The sequence below is a fragment of the Danio rerio genome, chromosome 17 (assembly GCF_052040795.2).
Source record: "Danio rerio strain M-AB ecotype USA chromosome 17, GRCz13ab, whole genome shotgun sequence".
NCBI lineage: Eukaryota > Metazoa > Chordata > Actinopteri > Cypriniformes > Danionidae > Danio > Danio rerio.
Window position 1 is genome coordinate 34442670 of NC_141037.1, and position 17071 is coordinate 34459740.

Sequence of the window (17071 nt, forward strand, 5' to 3'; positions counted from 1 at the left end):
TACTTTGAAGAAGCTATTAAAGGTTTGAAAAGAGCCAGATCAGTTTTTCCTTCATCCATCCCAAATCAACACATTCACAGCAAAGCTCATGGCACCATCTAATATTCATCCTTCCTTACAAGGTTAAAGTCCTATACTGGGTTTTTATCAATGCAGCCCTCCCCCATGGATCGGGATCAGCGCTTAGTTTGGCATCAGTACTATCAATCAGACTCTGACTGCTTCTCAAAGGGCCTGCCAGGTGAGCAGTTGTCTGGACAAAGAATCTCATCCATGCGACCCACACCATCCCCAGCTCCCTTTTTTTTTCCATTAAGTGTGTTAAATATACTGTCATCAAAGGCATACCCTTGTCTGGAAGGCCTTGACCAGTGCGGAAGATGTTTCACTCTGCCGCCACTATCATAAGTGCTTGACTTTTGGTTGTGATGCAGTATTAAATTATAGCATGGCTATAAATACTGAACTTATGGCAGTTAAACTAGATGTTATGATTCACCGTAGTGTAGTTGATGGCTTGATTGGGTAGTAATGCGCATGGGTCTACATCCCTTTTATGATTTGCTCCGGAGTAAATAGCTAAAATTAGCTTAGTTGCTAACTGAGTATTCTAACGTACTAGCATATTTTGTCCAGTAACAAGTTAGGTTCGATCTAAAATAGACCCTATACTCTTGGTCACTATTCCTTACGTTTGTTTACAAAAATGAGTAAATAAGATAGTATGTCGTTTTGTTTGTACTTTGTGGTTTGATGAATCCCTCAGACGCATTGGATTCTTAACTTCTTGGTTATACCCTGGGATAGTTATTTTTGCCTTTATATAAATGTAAATTGAACAATTTAAAAGTAATTTATTTAGAAGCTAACAACAGTGGGATTCCTCTGTGGATGCCTTCTTCTGGTTAGTATGGAAATCTATTCAGCGCAAACTCTTTGAGTGAATTATGGGTATTCTCCATCCGTTGAGTGTACATTGGTTGTAAACTCGTTATTGTGGTGCATTGTATGATAGATTGAGTGCAATTCAGAATGTCCACTATGGTTTTAGACACCACTAGAAATGGCTGCTCCACAAAGTAGTGCACTTCTTAAGGGTAGTAGAGTGCAATTTTAGTCAAAGTCTTAGTGCTTTCAACAAGTAGCATTGAAGGAACTGATCACACTTGAGGTCTGATTCATTTTAGAATCGGTTCATTTTGACTGGTTGTCATTGGTTTGATTTTATTTTGAAGTTCTGTTATTTTATTATTATTAAATATTATTTTGTTATTTTATTTTATTTAGTTATTAGTATTATTACTTATTATTTTAGTTCTGTTTATTAAATCATGTTTTTAAAATAGCCTTGGAATATCTGATTCATTTTAGCATCTTTGTTCATTCCAGCAATTCATTTGAATGAACTGGTTAAAACAACTTCTTGATTCATCTACAGTAAATCATCACTCAGTTATGTTTATAGGACAGTTTCTTTATGATTCAGTTTAGTGCGTTCAGTTAGATGATTAAATTGAACAATGATTTATTCATATATTCTAATAATTTCGTAATTAGGATAATAATTAATATATATTTGATTATAAATCTGAAATGATTCTGAAACATCACCCATCTTGCAGTGTAATATTTTGGTCTTTCTTATGAGCATCCTGACTGTAATTGAACTATTATGAGTAGCTTACAAGTTTCTCTGAAATGCTGCTGTGCTCGAATGCTGTCCGTCTCAAACGGGTGACATTTTTGTACAGTGCCGTACAGTAATTTGTCCCCTCCTCCACTCTTTCTCCTGGGGCAAGATCATAGGATGGGAGGGGGGGAGAGAAGAGGAGATAAAAAAATCCTGCCCAAGTGCTTTTGGCCAGAGCTCTGTCTCCTTCTACTTCTCCCTCCCCGAGGGGCACAGCCTTCAGGGGTCATTTGTTTGATTATGCTGACTGTCCCCAGCCTCGGCAGTACACAATAAAGGCCTGACATAGCAGCCTGCTTGCCTTCTGTGTCCTGCAGATACTCATCACGAGTGTCAGGACATACCAAGGTTAGTGGTCACTGGGACGGCGCTCATAGGCGAAGGGCTTGCCAAACGCACTTGGCTGATGAATGAATGTCACATGGAATGGAGGGGGTGAGAAAGAAAAAGAGAAGAGAGGAGGTGGTGGTGGTGGTGGGGGGGATTACAAAGGTTATAGATATCCAACCTCCCCAACACCCCAACTCGCAACATACCCACTCCCCTATTTTTTTTCACGCTTTTGTAAGTCTTCCACCCCCCAGACAATGGCCAGCAGCTTTCTGGAAAACAACAGAATAATTGCACACAGGAAGGAGGAGAAAAAAAGTGATAAAGGTGCCTTTCTCAAATTTGCATGGTCTCAGGAGTCTGTCTCTTTTTGATACGCCCATAGTCCCCTAAAGGCAAGTCAGTCTGATTGGTGGTCATCTTGGTAATGTTTTTGGCCAGCTGGTTTTATGTCGAGACATTTAAGCGATTCACTTTGAAGTTTACACAAACTGTCTAGTTTTTTTTTTTTTTTTTCAGTAACAAATTTGGATTCAACATTAAAATGACAATGTTTAGTTTCAATGTTGCTCCCAACTGAAAAGTCTAACACAACTGCTTTGCTTTACACAGAACAATCGAGTTTTCACAAGCAGTGGTGTAATTTCACAAAATCTGCCTTACTAAAATATCTCCTGAATCGTATTGGGAGGTCTGTTTCGTTTGAGTGATTTGGTTTAAATAGATTATTCAGTAGAATTAATTTGTTAAAATAATCATTGATTTACATGAATCATCACTCAGTTTTGTTCATGTTTGTTTTACTTGTCATATACTTGCGCTCTTAAAATGTTTGCAAATAATGTTGCTTTAACATTTATTTTTTCCCCATGGAGGCATTAACTATTATTTTCATGAGAAAATAATCCTGCATTATCCAATTTTTGATTCACCAATCAGACGATTCCTAAGTCAATATATATACCCTAAGTTCCATATAACAGCCATCTTCATTTTGAAGAATCACCCTTTCCACCCCTACTCCTCCTCCTTTCTTAGATGGGTTTCCCACGTGGGTTTCCCCTAGTTTCCTCCCATCGTCTAAAAATATGCAACTTAAGTTAATTGACTAATCCAAATCGGCACCATTGATGTGGGCCTAGCAAATAGTTATCTTTTAAGAACAATCACTATCTGTTCATTAGCTACTACAGCAGGGGAGTTCTTGAGATCTACCTGAGCTCAAACTCCCCTCTCGTCTTGCAAATTTTGAGGGAGCACCGGGTTCCAGGATCTTGTGAGCTCAGGGCTCTCTCCCAGGACAGCATGCCAATCTTTGTAATAAATCTTCACTAAGTGTGAACTCTTGAAATACACATTAAGTGATGATGCGAACGACTACTATAAAAATGTACTGACAATTTTGTTGACTAATAAAAACGAGACGAGAATGTGATTGAGGGACGTATTTCGGTGAATATCGAATCAGAATTAATCTTGGTGTGTGATGCATGACGCACACACATTTGAAAAGTAACTGAACCAATGCGGATTACACCATCTTCCATAGAGACGTCTGTCAGTCTGATTAAACTATAATGACATGGCGACAGCTGAGAGAAAGAAGATTCATTATTTGTATGTTTGTATGGTTTATTTGTATAAATAAATGTATATAATATTTAAATTGAATTACACTTAAATTAAACCAAATATATTGTAGTCAACTAAATCTAGAGTAAATTTAGTTGACTTAAATGAAATTTAGTCAACTAAAACATGGCTAAAACTAAAATGGAGTTTTAGTCAAAAGACTAAGACTATAGCTAAATCTAAATTTGCTGTCAAAATGAACACTGTTGAAATAGGGCTGGGTGATTTGGCCTAAAATCTAAATCTCGATTAATCCCCCACCCCCCCCCCCCCCCAACACACACACCTTTAGTAACAATTCCTTACATTTGTCTGCTAAAATGAGTGAGTTAGAGCGTTGAGTGTTATGTATGCCATTTTATTTGTGCTTTGCTGGTTGATAAATCACTCAGAAGCATGGAAATTTTAACTTTTCGGTCAGACCCTGAGATATAAATGTAAATGTAACAATTTAAAAGTAATTCATTTAGAAGCTAACACCAGTAGGATTCTGCTGAAGATGCCTTCTTGTGGTCAGATGTAGAAATTTGTTCAACGCAAACTTTTGGAGTGCAATATTGGTATTCTCTATCCGTTGAGTTTTCATTGGTTGTAAACCGAAAACATTTGATCGAGTATAAGTTTTGAATGTCGATTTCGATTACTTTTTGATTAATCGCCAAGGCCTACTTTTGAAACACATTTTAATAGTTAGCTTTTTCAGACTTCCATAAAATTTCTACAAATTTTTTGTATTTTGTGAATGCACATGCAAGTCCAAGAGATTCAAAAATGGTTTGGCTCTTTCAAAGGTCTTCCACAGGATTTACATTCTTCCTCTACAAAATGTCTCTGTATGATGCAGGTGTGTGCACCTGTTTAGTGCTAATGCGAAAATCGTAGAGCTAACTGATTTGTCTTTATCCTATTTGCAGCAGAGATATGTTCGCATCAAATCTGATTCTTTTGCGTAGCTGCTGACGTGAAGGTGGGGTAAAACCCAGGAGTGCTGCATTGCTAAGAATATTCCTATGAGGAATTTCTCCAACTCATTTTTTTTACCATAAAAGGGCAGTAAAATGCTGACTATGGAAGAAGACAATGTCAAGGAGAAAAGGGTATTGGTATTTTGGATCCTCTTGACTGCTTGCCTTGGAAAGAGAGAGAGAGAGAGAGAGAGAGAGACAGAGGAAAGGAGAGAGAGAAAGAGAGAGAGGGAGAGTTATTCTTGTCACAAACCCTTTTGTCTGCATCTGCTGACTGGTTGCCCATAGCCAGCAGCATGCTTTAACTGTTTTGTCACCTCCTCGCCTCACACGGATCAGCTGTTGTTCTTTTGTTACGGCTATTGTGTAGGCTAAGCCTCTAAGGCCGCTCTGCTGTGCGGTAAACACAGCTGAATCGCACGGCAGACAATTCCACATCAATATTTCATATGCCCTCTTTAGGACTCCTGATTCAGTCAAGTTGAGAGGAAAAATACGTGGGCCACGGTTTAAATGGCCCACAGAGCCCCCGGAGAAAATTAATACTAATAAAGAAAACACTATGTGTGTCGGTGGCCGGCGTGTTTTGTGCAGGCTGTCACGCTGCGTTTCGCTTCTTGGCGGTAGATGATGTGAAAGTGTGAAAGCGTAAGTGATTACTCAATTACTTCCAGCAGTCCCAAGTTCCGATTTTCTTTGCTATACGTGGCGATACATTATATTAATACATTAATATCCATGGAAAAAAGGGGGGGTCACACTTTATTTTACATGTCCTTGTTTGACACGTTCCATGTACTTACTATAGTGATAACAATAAATGACATGGAACTAACCCTGAATCTAATTCTCATGCTAAACCTTTCAACATAATAAACTCACCAGTTAAATGTTTGGGGTGACACGGTAGCGCAGTGGTTAGAGCTGTCGCCACACAGCAAGAAGGTCGCTGGTTTGAACCAGTTGGCATTTCTGTGTGGAGTTTGCATGTTCTCCTCATGTTCGCGTGGGTTTCCTCCATTATCCAAAAACATGTGCTGTAGGTGATTTGGGTAAGCTAAATTATCTGTAGTGTATGTGTGTATGTCTTGGTCCTCCAGGTTGAGCGTTGGGCTAACAACTCACCTCATAATAACACCAATATGGTCAACTTTAACTTCGATACAAATGGCCCTGGGAGTAATTAAGTAAGTTAAATGTTTAATTACACTGTAAAATATAGAGTAAATAAATAAATAAATGCTTCTAAAATACTACTTCCATAGCATAGCAACAAATTAAAGAGAAAATTTTCTCCTAAAATTAGTATTTTTTTCTCAGGATCCAGTGTGTAGGTTCGTTTTCCTCACTTTTATGGCAAAAAAATAGGATATTTTGATTGCCTTTAATGTGAAAAAGCTGAACATATTTGTGAATGTTTACATTATTTTAGTGTAAAATTGTGCAAAAATATAAGTTTTATCCAATATTCTAAATTCATTTCTTCGACAATGCAAATATCATTCACCCTGAACCCTTAAATTGTCAATTTGCAATAATTTTAATAAATATTTACATATAAAATTGCTAACTTAATATTTATGCTTTAACTACCCCAGAACCCCTTTCACTGTCACTTTGTTTATTGTGACATCAGTTTTTAATTTTTTTTAAGTAAAAATATTTTTTTTCCAGATAAAAATTATTTCTCGATTTTATCAAGATTAGGATTAAATCCAATTCGTGTTGAAAAACAACTTTCATATTTTTAACTTTCATAAAAATTTCACTTTCATAATTTTTTCATTAAAAAAAATTATAATAATTGTGTATGATTCATTCACCCCACTGTATGTGCACTTGGGCCCTCTATACAAACCGCCTCTGAATCCACTTTTTCTTTTTTTTTTTACGTTCTATAGTGATAATAAATTAAGCATAATTACCCGCGACTAATCCAAAATCTACTTCTCATTCTAAAACTTTTAATAGTAAACTCAGTACTTAAATGTTTAATCGCACTGTAAAATATAACATAAACAAATGCGTATAAAATGCTTCCTCCATAGTACAGTAACAAATCGAAGAGTTCAGATGCAAGGCCTCTAAGTGCCATCTGAATATTTTCTCCTAAAATGAGCATTTCTTTCTGCCTTCACTGTGTAGGTTCATTATCTTCACTTTTATGGCAAAGAATTTGATATTTTTTTAGCCTTTAATGTGAAATAACTGAACATAAAATGGAATTTTACAACACTTTAGTGTACAAAAATATATTTTTATAAATTGAAAAAAAAGACTTGGTTTTAATCTAATTTTACAAATTAATTTCTTTGGCAATGCATTTACCATATGCCCTTAAATTGAAAATTTACAATCGTTTTCATTCAAAAATACATATAAAATGGCTAGCTTATTATTTCTAATATTTTTGTAACTCTTTCCATTCACTTTCATTTTGACTGCTATTGACTGATATTTTTTTTAAGTACAATAATTTATTATTTTTTTTGTCACAGATAAAAAGATTTCATGATTTTATCAAGTAAACCTAATTTGTGTTGAAAAATCACTTTCATTTTTGGCTTTAACTTTTATGCTACATAAAAATAATTATATAAAACTGTGTATGATTACAAATCAGGCTAGCTGGCCACCGGTTCCTGCCCCCCAGCTTGATCAGTTTTCTGGCAGCTCTGCATCCTCAGCGCTGCTGTTGCCAAGGATGAGAGGACACAGAGACCGTCTTATGAAAAGAGGGATATTATATCGCCCCTCCACCGAGAAACACAAGACAAGAGGTGAAAGAGGAGGGGGGGAAAGACATGTAGAACAGTCATGATCAGCAGCCCCGGTACTTCAACCAGCATTCATTCACCCCACTGCGTGTGCACTTGGGCCCTCTTTACAAACTGCCCCCGAATCCACTCTGTTTGTTGGGTAAATATTGATTGAGGAGAGACTTACCTCCTGATAACTGCCATACAAATCAAGGACTGCATGGGGAGGGGAAGGAGGAGGGCTGTGGGAAATGTCATGGCTCCATCAAGACTTGTTCTGTGAAACGGTTTGTATCTCAAAAGGCCACAACGTGGAGGAACCGAAAGCATAGACATGCTCGTTCTGTCCCAGCCAAGAGTTTCTTCTTGGGAGGAAAGTCCTGGTTTCCTCACCAGAGTTAATCATTAAAGGGGAAGAGTCTACTTTCCATTTCATTGTGGCCGCTGTTTGATATCACCTTTGGTGTATCTCGCTTGCTTGTATTTGCTCAGGCCAGGCCATTCAGACAAAGGTGATAAATTCATCTGCCAGTTGGTGAGATTTCTCAGAGATTGTTGAAGAGAAATGGTATCTCACAGACAAGTCAAAAACATTTGCTTTCATTTAGCTTTTGTTATTATTATTATTATTATTATTATTATTATTATTATTATTATTATTGTTATGTTTATTATATGTTTAATATTATTATTATTATTTTTATATATGGTTATCATTACTATATGTTTATAAATGTATGTTTATTATTATTATTATTATTATTATTATTATTATTATTATTATCAAACATTTCTGTTCATCAGATTTTAAACTGAGAAGTAAGTTTAAATATGTTTAAAAGTTTTATTTTAGCACATTGAATAACTATTAGTGTTTTTTAAATAGTTTGGCTGTTTTTACTTTTTAGATTTATATTGGTTATTATATATTTTTTGCTGTCCTATATGTTTATTGTGTTTTTGTTTTTATTACTATTTTTTTGTTACTACAGCTTTAATTAAAATTTGTAGCTTTTAAAATGTAGTTTTAATAGGCTTAATTGTTTTGAAAATGAAATTGGTTTACGTTTAAATTATTAAATATTTTATACATTTACTGAGGTGGTGGACATAAACTAAGTAGTTTTCTTTCATTGCTATACTTATTGTTAAAGTGATTTAATGTTTTCACTTGATTTATCATTTAATGATGTGGTTATATAGACTGTTTTAGTAGTTCGATTTTCTTTCAAAATAAACATTCAGAAATACTTTTACTTTTATTACTTGAGTAAATTAAAAATTAAAGAACTTTTGTACCTTGAGTTAATATTGAAAAGGAGTACTTTAATCTTCTACTGGAGTAATGTTTTGTTAGCTTATCTGTACTTTTACCCGAGTGTCTAATTTGTGTACTTCGACCACCAAATTTTTTTTTATTGTATTTTGATTTCAAGTATACAAGTGAAACATTATCAACAAAATAGAAACCTTTTAAAATATATATAACATCTAAATGCCGGAGACTTATCCAGGAGATTTGATGTTTTTTTTTTTCTAGGAGATAATGGATTGACAGAGAGCAAACAAGTCTCAAGGCCAGGGGGCTGAAAGCCTAAGAGTCCACCCACTCCCTCCCAGTTTCTCTCTCTATCACTGCTTGTCCGGGAGCTTGACTGAACTTCAAAAGAACAACATCCCAGCGAACAAGAAACGTTACACTGAATGCTGGACATTCGGCTCCAGCTAATCAATAGTACATAGAAAGCAAAACCTTGCAGTTTGATAAACTCTTGGCTGGAGTGTCAATCAGGCAAACAGATTGCATGTTTCCCTCTCTGATAAAGATTCTTTCAAAACCCAGTGTGATGCAACTGAGCTCCACAAACTGTCCCGGCAACCTTGAAGCAGGCTTAGGTTCTCACTGCAAGTGCTGGACAAACATGCGCATGCTGCTGCTGCTGATTCTGCATTGGCCTTGATGAAAACTATTTTTCATACTTAAGAAAACTTTGAGCAAGCACCATATGCCCATTTCTCAAGGCACGCTGGCACATAGCGAGTGTGTGCGTGAGTGGATATATTTGCGCTCACCTTTAAATAAGGTCATTCGCTGGGTTGTGTTTTCTTTCACAGAAGACGAAACAAGCATTATAAAAGCAGTAGTTCAGCCGAAAAAAAAGGACATTGCCGTTTTTAACCTCTTTACAAAACAAAATAATTAAGAATAAGCTGATTAAAAAAAAGTATTGTTATTTTTCAGTGTAAAGGCCCTGTGATTCTCGAATGACAAGATCATCATTTTGAACAGATTCAGACCAAAACAAAGTTGCCAACTTGAAAAGTTTGGTCTGTTTGGTAAACACTTTAAAACCTCTATTGAGCCATGCCGAAAATGCAACTGATATATGCGGGGCTCAGTAACTCTGCATTCTTTAGCATGGACATTTTCTTCAGGTTTTATAGATCAGACATCTGTGTATAAAAACAAACACCGAAGAACTGCTTAATAAATGGGCTATATGCACAGCTAGTGTTTTGCAGCCAATGATGATCTTCCGGTGAAAGGTTTATGTGACTATTTTCAGTTTCTTAAGGTTCCTTTTACAACATCAGTGTTGTAATGTAATTAAAATATAACCAGTTAAGTAGACTTGAGCATCCATTTGGTTGTTTTAAGCATAAAAAGAGACGAAAAACCATTTAAACTCTAGCGCTGTTATTTGTGGCAGGCTCGCGCAGACACTCTATTGAAAATACTGGGGTAAAATTAATTTCCATATTTTAAAGACCTGATGTGGAAAATATAAATCAGTGCAGTGCTTCTTGTTTGGTCTGATACACACTTTATATCTTAAAGATCGCTATTTTTTTAAAGAAATCAGATCTTAAACGCATCGATTTTGTATTGGATGACAATTCATCGGAAGCCCTGGGGTTGGCAGACTGAAATTAAAAGTCTGTGTGCATATACCCCATTGAAAGCAACTCTGATACTTTAAAAGTTTAAAGGAATAGTTTACATAAAAATACTAGTCTCTTATCATTTACCAAACCTTCATTTGTTCAAAACCTATTTCAGTTTCTTTTATTTTGAAATATGCTGGTTGCTGGGACCGATTGACTTCTATAGTATTTTTATTCTACTATAGAAGTCAATTGGTGCCAGAAGAAAGAAAATATGAAAGTTTAAACCCACATGAGGAAGAGTAAATGATGAGTTAATGTTCATTTTTGGTTCAACTATCCATTTAAATTGCTATTAAATACTATTTATTCATGTAAATGGTGCCCTCAATAGCATGATCACTCACCACAAACTACTTGTCAAGTTTTGTTGTAGTTATAAAAAATATACTTCACTATGAGCATATGTGGCGTTTAACATTGTTGCAGTGCATAAAATCTGAATAATTTGTTCACAAATTTGACTTAATAGCTACGTTTCCATCCACCTATTTTTATGTGCATGTGTGATATGCTCTAAAAAAATCGGTTGATGGAAACGCCAAGATGCGCACACATTTTGAAAATGCACATAAAAATGTATTTGCATAACTGACTGGGATAAAAATTTTATTTGATAAGATGCGCATAAACTATGTTGGAAACATTTTTACTGAACAAAATTCCTGTATGCGCATTAAAAAAGGTCATGTGATTTTGTTATGAGATTATGTGATTGTAAAAATGCTCGTGAATAGACAAACCAGCAGGCTAACCGAATTGTAAAATGAAATGTGTTTTTGTCATTCTAAAACGCCTTAACCGTTTCAATATTAGTGTTATTATATCATTAATTACCTCCAGAACTGCCAAAAGCTTCTATGCTCTGCATCTCACGCCTTCAAACACCTCCATGCGTTCATTGCATGCTGGCATTGCCTTCTGAGCCGCAAGTCATTTATTAAATAAAGAAAAGACTGACGCAGCTTCTCCTACCGCAGCAAATTCCGTCTTTACTGTTGATATTTGGCGCCAGTAAATCAAGAAGTGACGATTCTGTTCTCTTTGAGTACTTGGATGGAAACACTGCTTTATTCGCATGTCTTTTATGTGATATTCCAGTTTTGCGGAAACAGTTTATTCGCATTTTTTAAGGAAACATAGCTAATGAAATTTAGGCCTAGTGTAAAAACTGTATTCACCACTTTTAAAATACTTTATTGGTGGTTCTGTATCCTTTTAGAAGCTTGATTCCAATGTCACGAACACCAAAATATATCAGAAAATGAATCACTTTGTGTTTTATAGCGAAACGAACTCATTATATATCTCTGTAATCGAAGATGAGCAATAAAGAGTTTTAATCTATGCTTGAACTACTCCTTTAACGAAGAGTGTTATCATGCATCTGATTCGCCGCATGAGCGCGATGTCCTTTCACCCTTCTATATCGTTGCATTTACCAAAGCAAACAAAGCCACAATGACATGTGCACTTCAAATTCAGGGCCAGTGGGTCTCTGACCTAGAGGAGGGTCTGGGCTCAAACCTGCTTGGGCTAAAGGTTATGAAGTCATTTGTCTCAAATTGCAGTTGAACCCCATGAAAGAAGAGAGTGTTTGAGGGAGGGAAAGAGAGAAAGAGGGACATCTGGAGGAGAAGGAGGGGGGAGAGGGAGGACAGAATGGCCTAAGGACTGGAGCAGGCATGGGGAGGAGAAAAAGGCAGCTTGGAGTTGGGTCTTTCTTGTCTGGCTGAAGAAAGGATCTGGCACCGAGACTAATGAAGAGAAGAGGGAGGGAGACAGAGACGGGGCGGTTGGGTGGGAGATGTGCCAGGGCTTGGAGAAAGCCGTGCACGAGAGCTACAGATGTGTTTGAACCCCCTGGAGCAAAATAATGACATAATCACCAGTGGTGTCACTGAGCAGACTGCACACAAGGTGACATGGGAGAACATGCAAGGAGTCTGGGAGGAGAAAGAAATAATAAAAAGGAGGCCCATCTAGCGTGCGCAAGAACTTTCCATCAAAAGCTGTTTGTAGGGAGCTATAAAGCCTGGCAGGTGTTTCTTGGTTTGTGCCACTCCAGCAACTTATCTTTAGGAGGAAGGAGTTCCAGCAAGCTCGCAGGCCCTTTAGAAACTACTTAATGCCCTGTTTATGTTCTGTCACAGGTCCCTTCATGACAACTGAATTCCAGCCCATGGCAGCCAGCACTTAAGGCTGAGAGGCAATTAAAGGAAGTGGATATTCAGCGTCACAATGTCACACTTTAGGGCAGGAAGCATGTGATGCATGTTGGTGGGACTCGGTCAAGTTCATCCTGCGTTCTTAGGCTGGAAAAACAGGTTAGCTTGTATATTCAGATATCTTGAAATTTGTTCCTTGATCAGTGTTTTGCCTGGTTTTCCAGAGCATTTCTGACCATCCTTAAACAAAACTGACTAGTTTACAGAGAATATATATTGAATTAAACTTAATTTGTTCCTGGTGTTAAGCAGACTGATATTAGAATTGTGGCCAATAGCAATAAGCTGTTAAGATTTTCATACAATAAATGAATGTGATTAAAATGAGGATGTTTGTCTACACTCAAAACAATAACTCATTGCATGAACTCAATTTAATTGAAGGTTTATTGGATTTACATCCAATAAAATTGTTTAGCATTAACTAAAATAACATATTTAGCACCAACAGAATGCAACTGAGTTGGTCCAACATAATTTTATTAAGTAAAAGTTTAAATACATTTGTATTTTTATTTAACTTAAACTCAAAGGTCTGATAATATAATGCATGTCTATTATGTGTTGACCATTTCGAAGTCTCTTGAAGTGCATCCCAAATTACATACTTATGCACTATTCTTCGCCATTTTGTAGTATAAATAGTGTAAGTAGTGCATTCACACTGAAAAATAATAAGCTTAATATAGCACTTTAAATATCCGGACGATCCACTTATTCAACAGGTAATATGAAATGTGGAACGTTGGACACTTCATGCACTCAACGGCCACTGCTTTGCTCATGTAGCGGAAGGGGCGGTGTTATCGAGCGCACATATTGGATTACTTTATTTATTTTGGATTGTGATAGCAAAATTCTCTTACGAGAGTATTATATATTCTCCAGATGGAAAATGCGATTATACTCAGCAGGTATTATTTGGTACTATAGTTATTTATTTCTCTAATTTGGTAACCGTCAAACGTCATCAGGGAGACGGTTTGAATTTCCTCTTTGTAAAAAAGTATTAGTGTTTAATTTGGGATGACACTACATTCAAATACTATACTGTTGAGTGGGTTAGTGCATAAGTACATACTGTAGTGTATAGTAAGTTTTAGTTTTATTTGAAGTTACAAACTAAAAGAACCATTTTAAGCATATTTCATGAGTTACATATATACAGTTGATTGAACTGATCTCAGAACTTATTTTAGAACAGATATTGCTCCCTGAGCAAAGCAACAAACTGCGTTTTTGCTAACTAAGCTGCCAACATAGAAAGCATGGGTGCTTCTGCAAGGTGGTAATCTCAAACCCCAAAGCTTTACTTCTAAATTACTTCTCAAGCTTTACTTCAAACTAAAGTGAAGATTAAACTCTAACAAGTCTTTCTATTTACTTTAAACACTTAAGATTACATCTCCCTCTATTTCCCTCTCTTAATCCAATTCCATGCAAAGCATGATGAGAACTACAAATCCCCTAACCAGGTAGTTGGACCAACACAATTGCTTCTGGTTGTCCTAACACAAAACACCAAAGTTAACTTGATAGTTTACAAATTTAAGTGGACTCAACATAAATCAAACAAATTAGCCAAAGAAATTACAAGAATTGTGTTGTTTCAGCTCATTTTTAACAGGTAGTTTGTTGAATGTAAATATAATCCAAATAAACTAACATTTAAAAATGTTTAACATTTTTAAATATATAATGAAAAGTAGATATTTTATTATGGTGTTGTTTTTCTTAAAAACAATATTTTAATTTTGCGTTAAATTAAATTGCCAAAATAGACCAAAATCTCAACTATGAGGCAGTAATCAAGATATTCCTGCTTTTAACTATGCATCAAACAAGCTGTATTGAGTTGAATTTAAAATTAATTTATAAAACATTTTAAAACATTATAAAAAAATTCAGCCTAAAAATAATTTTGTTCTGTACAGAATATTCTTGAATGAAATGCAGTCAGTATGTTGTAAAGTGGCTAAATGAAGCACTGGTATTAGATTTATAGTGTGAGGGGAAGAATCAAACTTGAACAGGGTGTACTACATCTATGATTTATTCTGTACCGTATGCGCGAGTGTGAGTGTGTGTTTGGTAGCTTTCTTTGGCTGCTGCTGAAGACTGCAGGGCTTGGTCCCTCTGTGCAACTTAGTGACCATTAATAAGTCATTTTGTCTTGGAAAAAAAAGAAAGCAAAAACATCGCCTGAAAGCATCACACACTCTTATCTAATTTCTGTCTCTGTTTCTCTGAGTAATATACAATATAGAGTGCCTACAGCAGTTTGGCTTTAAGTCCCTCTAAACTGCCATTGCCAGACAGTTAGACTGAAACACTCTTTGTGTTTGTTAAGTGAAGCAGTCTAAAGTAGGTGTGCTTTCGTTGAATTAGTAAATTACATCTCCTTGTTGATGTTGCTATTTGCGCTATTAACGAACAGAAGATAAGTCTTTAATGCAGATTTGATGGCAGCGATTATGATGTCCCTTGGTAAGTACAGTCAAGGCCGTTGAATGTAATGTGCTGTACTGTAGCGTTCTCCAGGTCACCTCCACTAATGATTAACCAAAACGCTGAGGAAGTTCAGTTCCCACAAGAGTCGCATGAGAAGAAATCACACAGCCCCTGTGAGTGAGCTCATCAACGGAGATATGGGAACGGATATTCCCTTAAATGGCAGGTGAAAGAAACAAACTACTTCTGTCCTACCTGACTGTGGTGAAACTGGCGGTCTATTTTTAAAATATTGTCTTCGATAAAGACATAAAGAGTGTGAGGCATATTCTGTCAGCGACCGCAATGGGAACAGAACCTAAGTGTCGTCCTATAACTAGATTACTGGAGCTCCTCTGACGTGAAGCATGGTAATAACCAAGCTAATATGATGGGAGTTTGTTTTCATAGAGCTCTATTACGTTCACCTAGGTATGGTACCTTGTGACAGGGAGCTGTGTAGAGAAAAACGAGGAAACGCTTAATAGTCTTCTATCCATCAGCTTCCCAATGACAAAATGATTCAGGACTGAGTAGCCACGTATCGCTTAACCAGTTGTATTTTACGTTAAATCATTGACATCTGTTTAAAATTGGTCTCTTATTCCTTTTTATTTGCGAAAAGATTGCACGCTGCCACATTGCAGAGCTGTTTCTTTCCTGTCGTTGTAAGTGTCAGTCCATCAGACAGTATGATCTAATTAGAGAGAGGAAGATGATTGTGACCCAAGAGCCCTTGAAGACAATAGTCTGCATCATCTGACCACAGTGACTCTTGATATCACATGACGGGCTAAGGGTTCACCACAGAACACTTATTGTGAGGGGTGCCATCCCAGCTGCATGTGCGCTTTTCGCACAATAGGGCACCGAGTCCAACTTGTCTTCAGTTTCATTTGAGCGGATATTTTCTTTTGCTGCATAGTGGATGCAGGTTTGAATTTTCAGAAAGTCACTACAAGATCTTATGTTGGACGTGATGTCCTCTGCTAATGATAAACTGAAGTGTTTAAGTATTAACTGAAGTGTTATTAATTTAATTACAATGTCTTGAGCATGTGAGAGCTACAGAGATAACTGTAAGTAAGCTATTCATTGGTTGATTTCTGCTAAATTTGTAAACCACTGCACTTTTGGGATGCTTTAGGGTGCTTTTACACTTGGTCCAAATGCCTGGTCTGAACCCAAGTTTGATATTCCCCCTCGGCTGGTTTGTGTTCACATTGTCTTTTTTCCTTCTGAACCCTGGCATGCTTGCATCATCAAGCTGCTGTTTTGTGTACAGCTGTTGCTAGGTGACGGCCATTAAAGCAAAGTGAAATGAAATGGATTCTGCTTTTACTGAATTTTTTGGTTTTGTTATCAAAACCAAAATACAGAGAGTGACTTGTATTTATCTGCCACAATAATATAAAAAAAACATTCAGAACGTCACGCGATGCCTGCAGAAGTCATTTTTGGATGAGACAAGCAGGCAGTTCGATTCCGTTATTTGGTACGATTGCATTCATATCAGAGGTGACCTGTACTAGAGTTTGAACAAATCTAACCCCAGACCACCTCTTTCAGATGGACTCAGGTACGGTTCACAGGTGTGCATCCGAGTTCAGAAGACAACGTTCACCCTAGCTAAACATACCATTCTCTGACGTAAACGGAATTTCGATGCGGACTAAAAATGCTAATGTGAAAGCACTCTTAAGAAGTATACTTTCTTTGTTTGAACATACAAACCTGCCCAACAACAGCATCATTGGCTCAGCCAATAGCATGAGTTGGGGAGAGCCAAAGACAGATGGTGAATTGTTCAAAATAACCAAAAATTTTATAATGTCTTGTGTAGGTAAAATGAAATAAATTACTGAAAATGTTGTAACATAATGGCACTTTGACTCTTGGTAGTAGTCTGCTGTGGAGCTTGCCATAGTGTAGGAGCACATAGTGGCTGCATAGCCGCCCTTGTAAAAGCTAAAATGACAAATGGGACTCCCTACAGTCTTGTGGACTTAATGAACAGGTGCACGTGGCTGC

General features: G+C 36.6%; 1 protein-coding gene and 1 long non-coding RNA gene across 12 annotated transcripts in view; one reads left to right on the plus strand and one right to left on the minus strand.

The window, feature by feature from the left end:
* LOC137488119 (uncharacterized) overlaps positions 1-17071 on the plus strand; it is a 91518-nt gene that overhangs the window by 46472 nt on the left and 27975 nt on the right. The window contains exon 3 of one of the 4 annotated variants that reach the window (XR_015513582.1): positions 12476-12895. The exons of 2 other annotated variants lie outside the window; for them this stretch is intronic. This is a non-coding gene — a long non-coding RNA (uncharacterized LOC137488119). Of the gene's footprint in view, positions 1-8916; positions 9885-12475; positions 12896-17071 lie in introns of those variants that run through there. One more of the 4 variants, XR_015513580.1, reaches the window with a different exon arrangement.
* The window catches only part of prox1a (prospero homeobox 1a), a 43716-nt gene that overhangs the window by 2930 nt on the left and 23715 nt on the right, over positions 1-17071 (minus strand). The window contains exon 5 of one of the 8 annotated variants that reach the window (XR_015512450.1): positions 2537-3312. The gene's annotated coding sequence lies outside the window, so the exon portion shown is untranslated. 8 annotated transcript variants of the gene reach the window in all.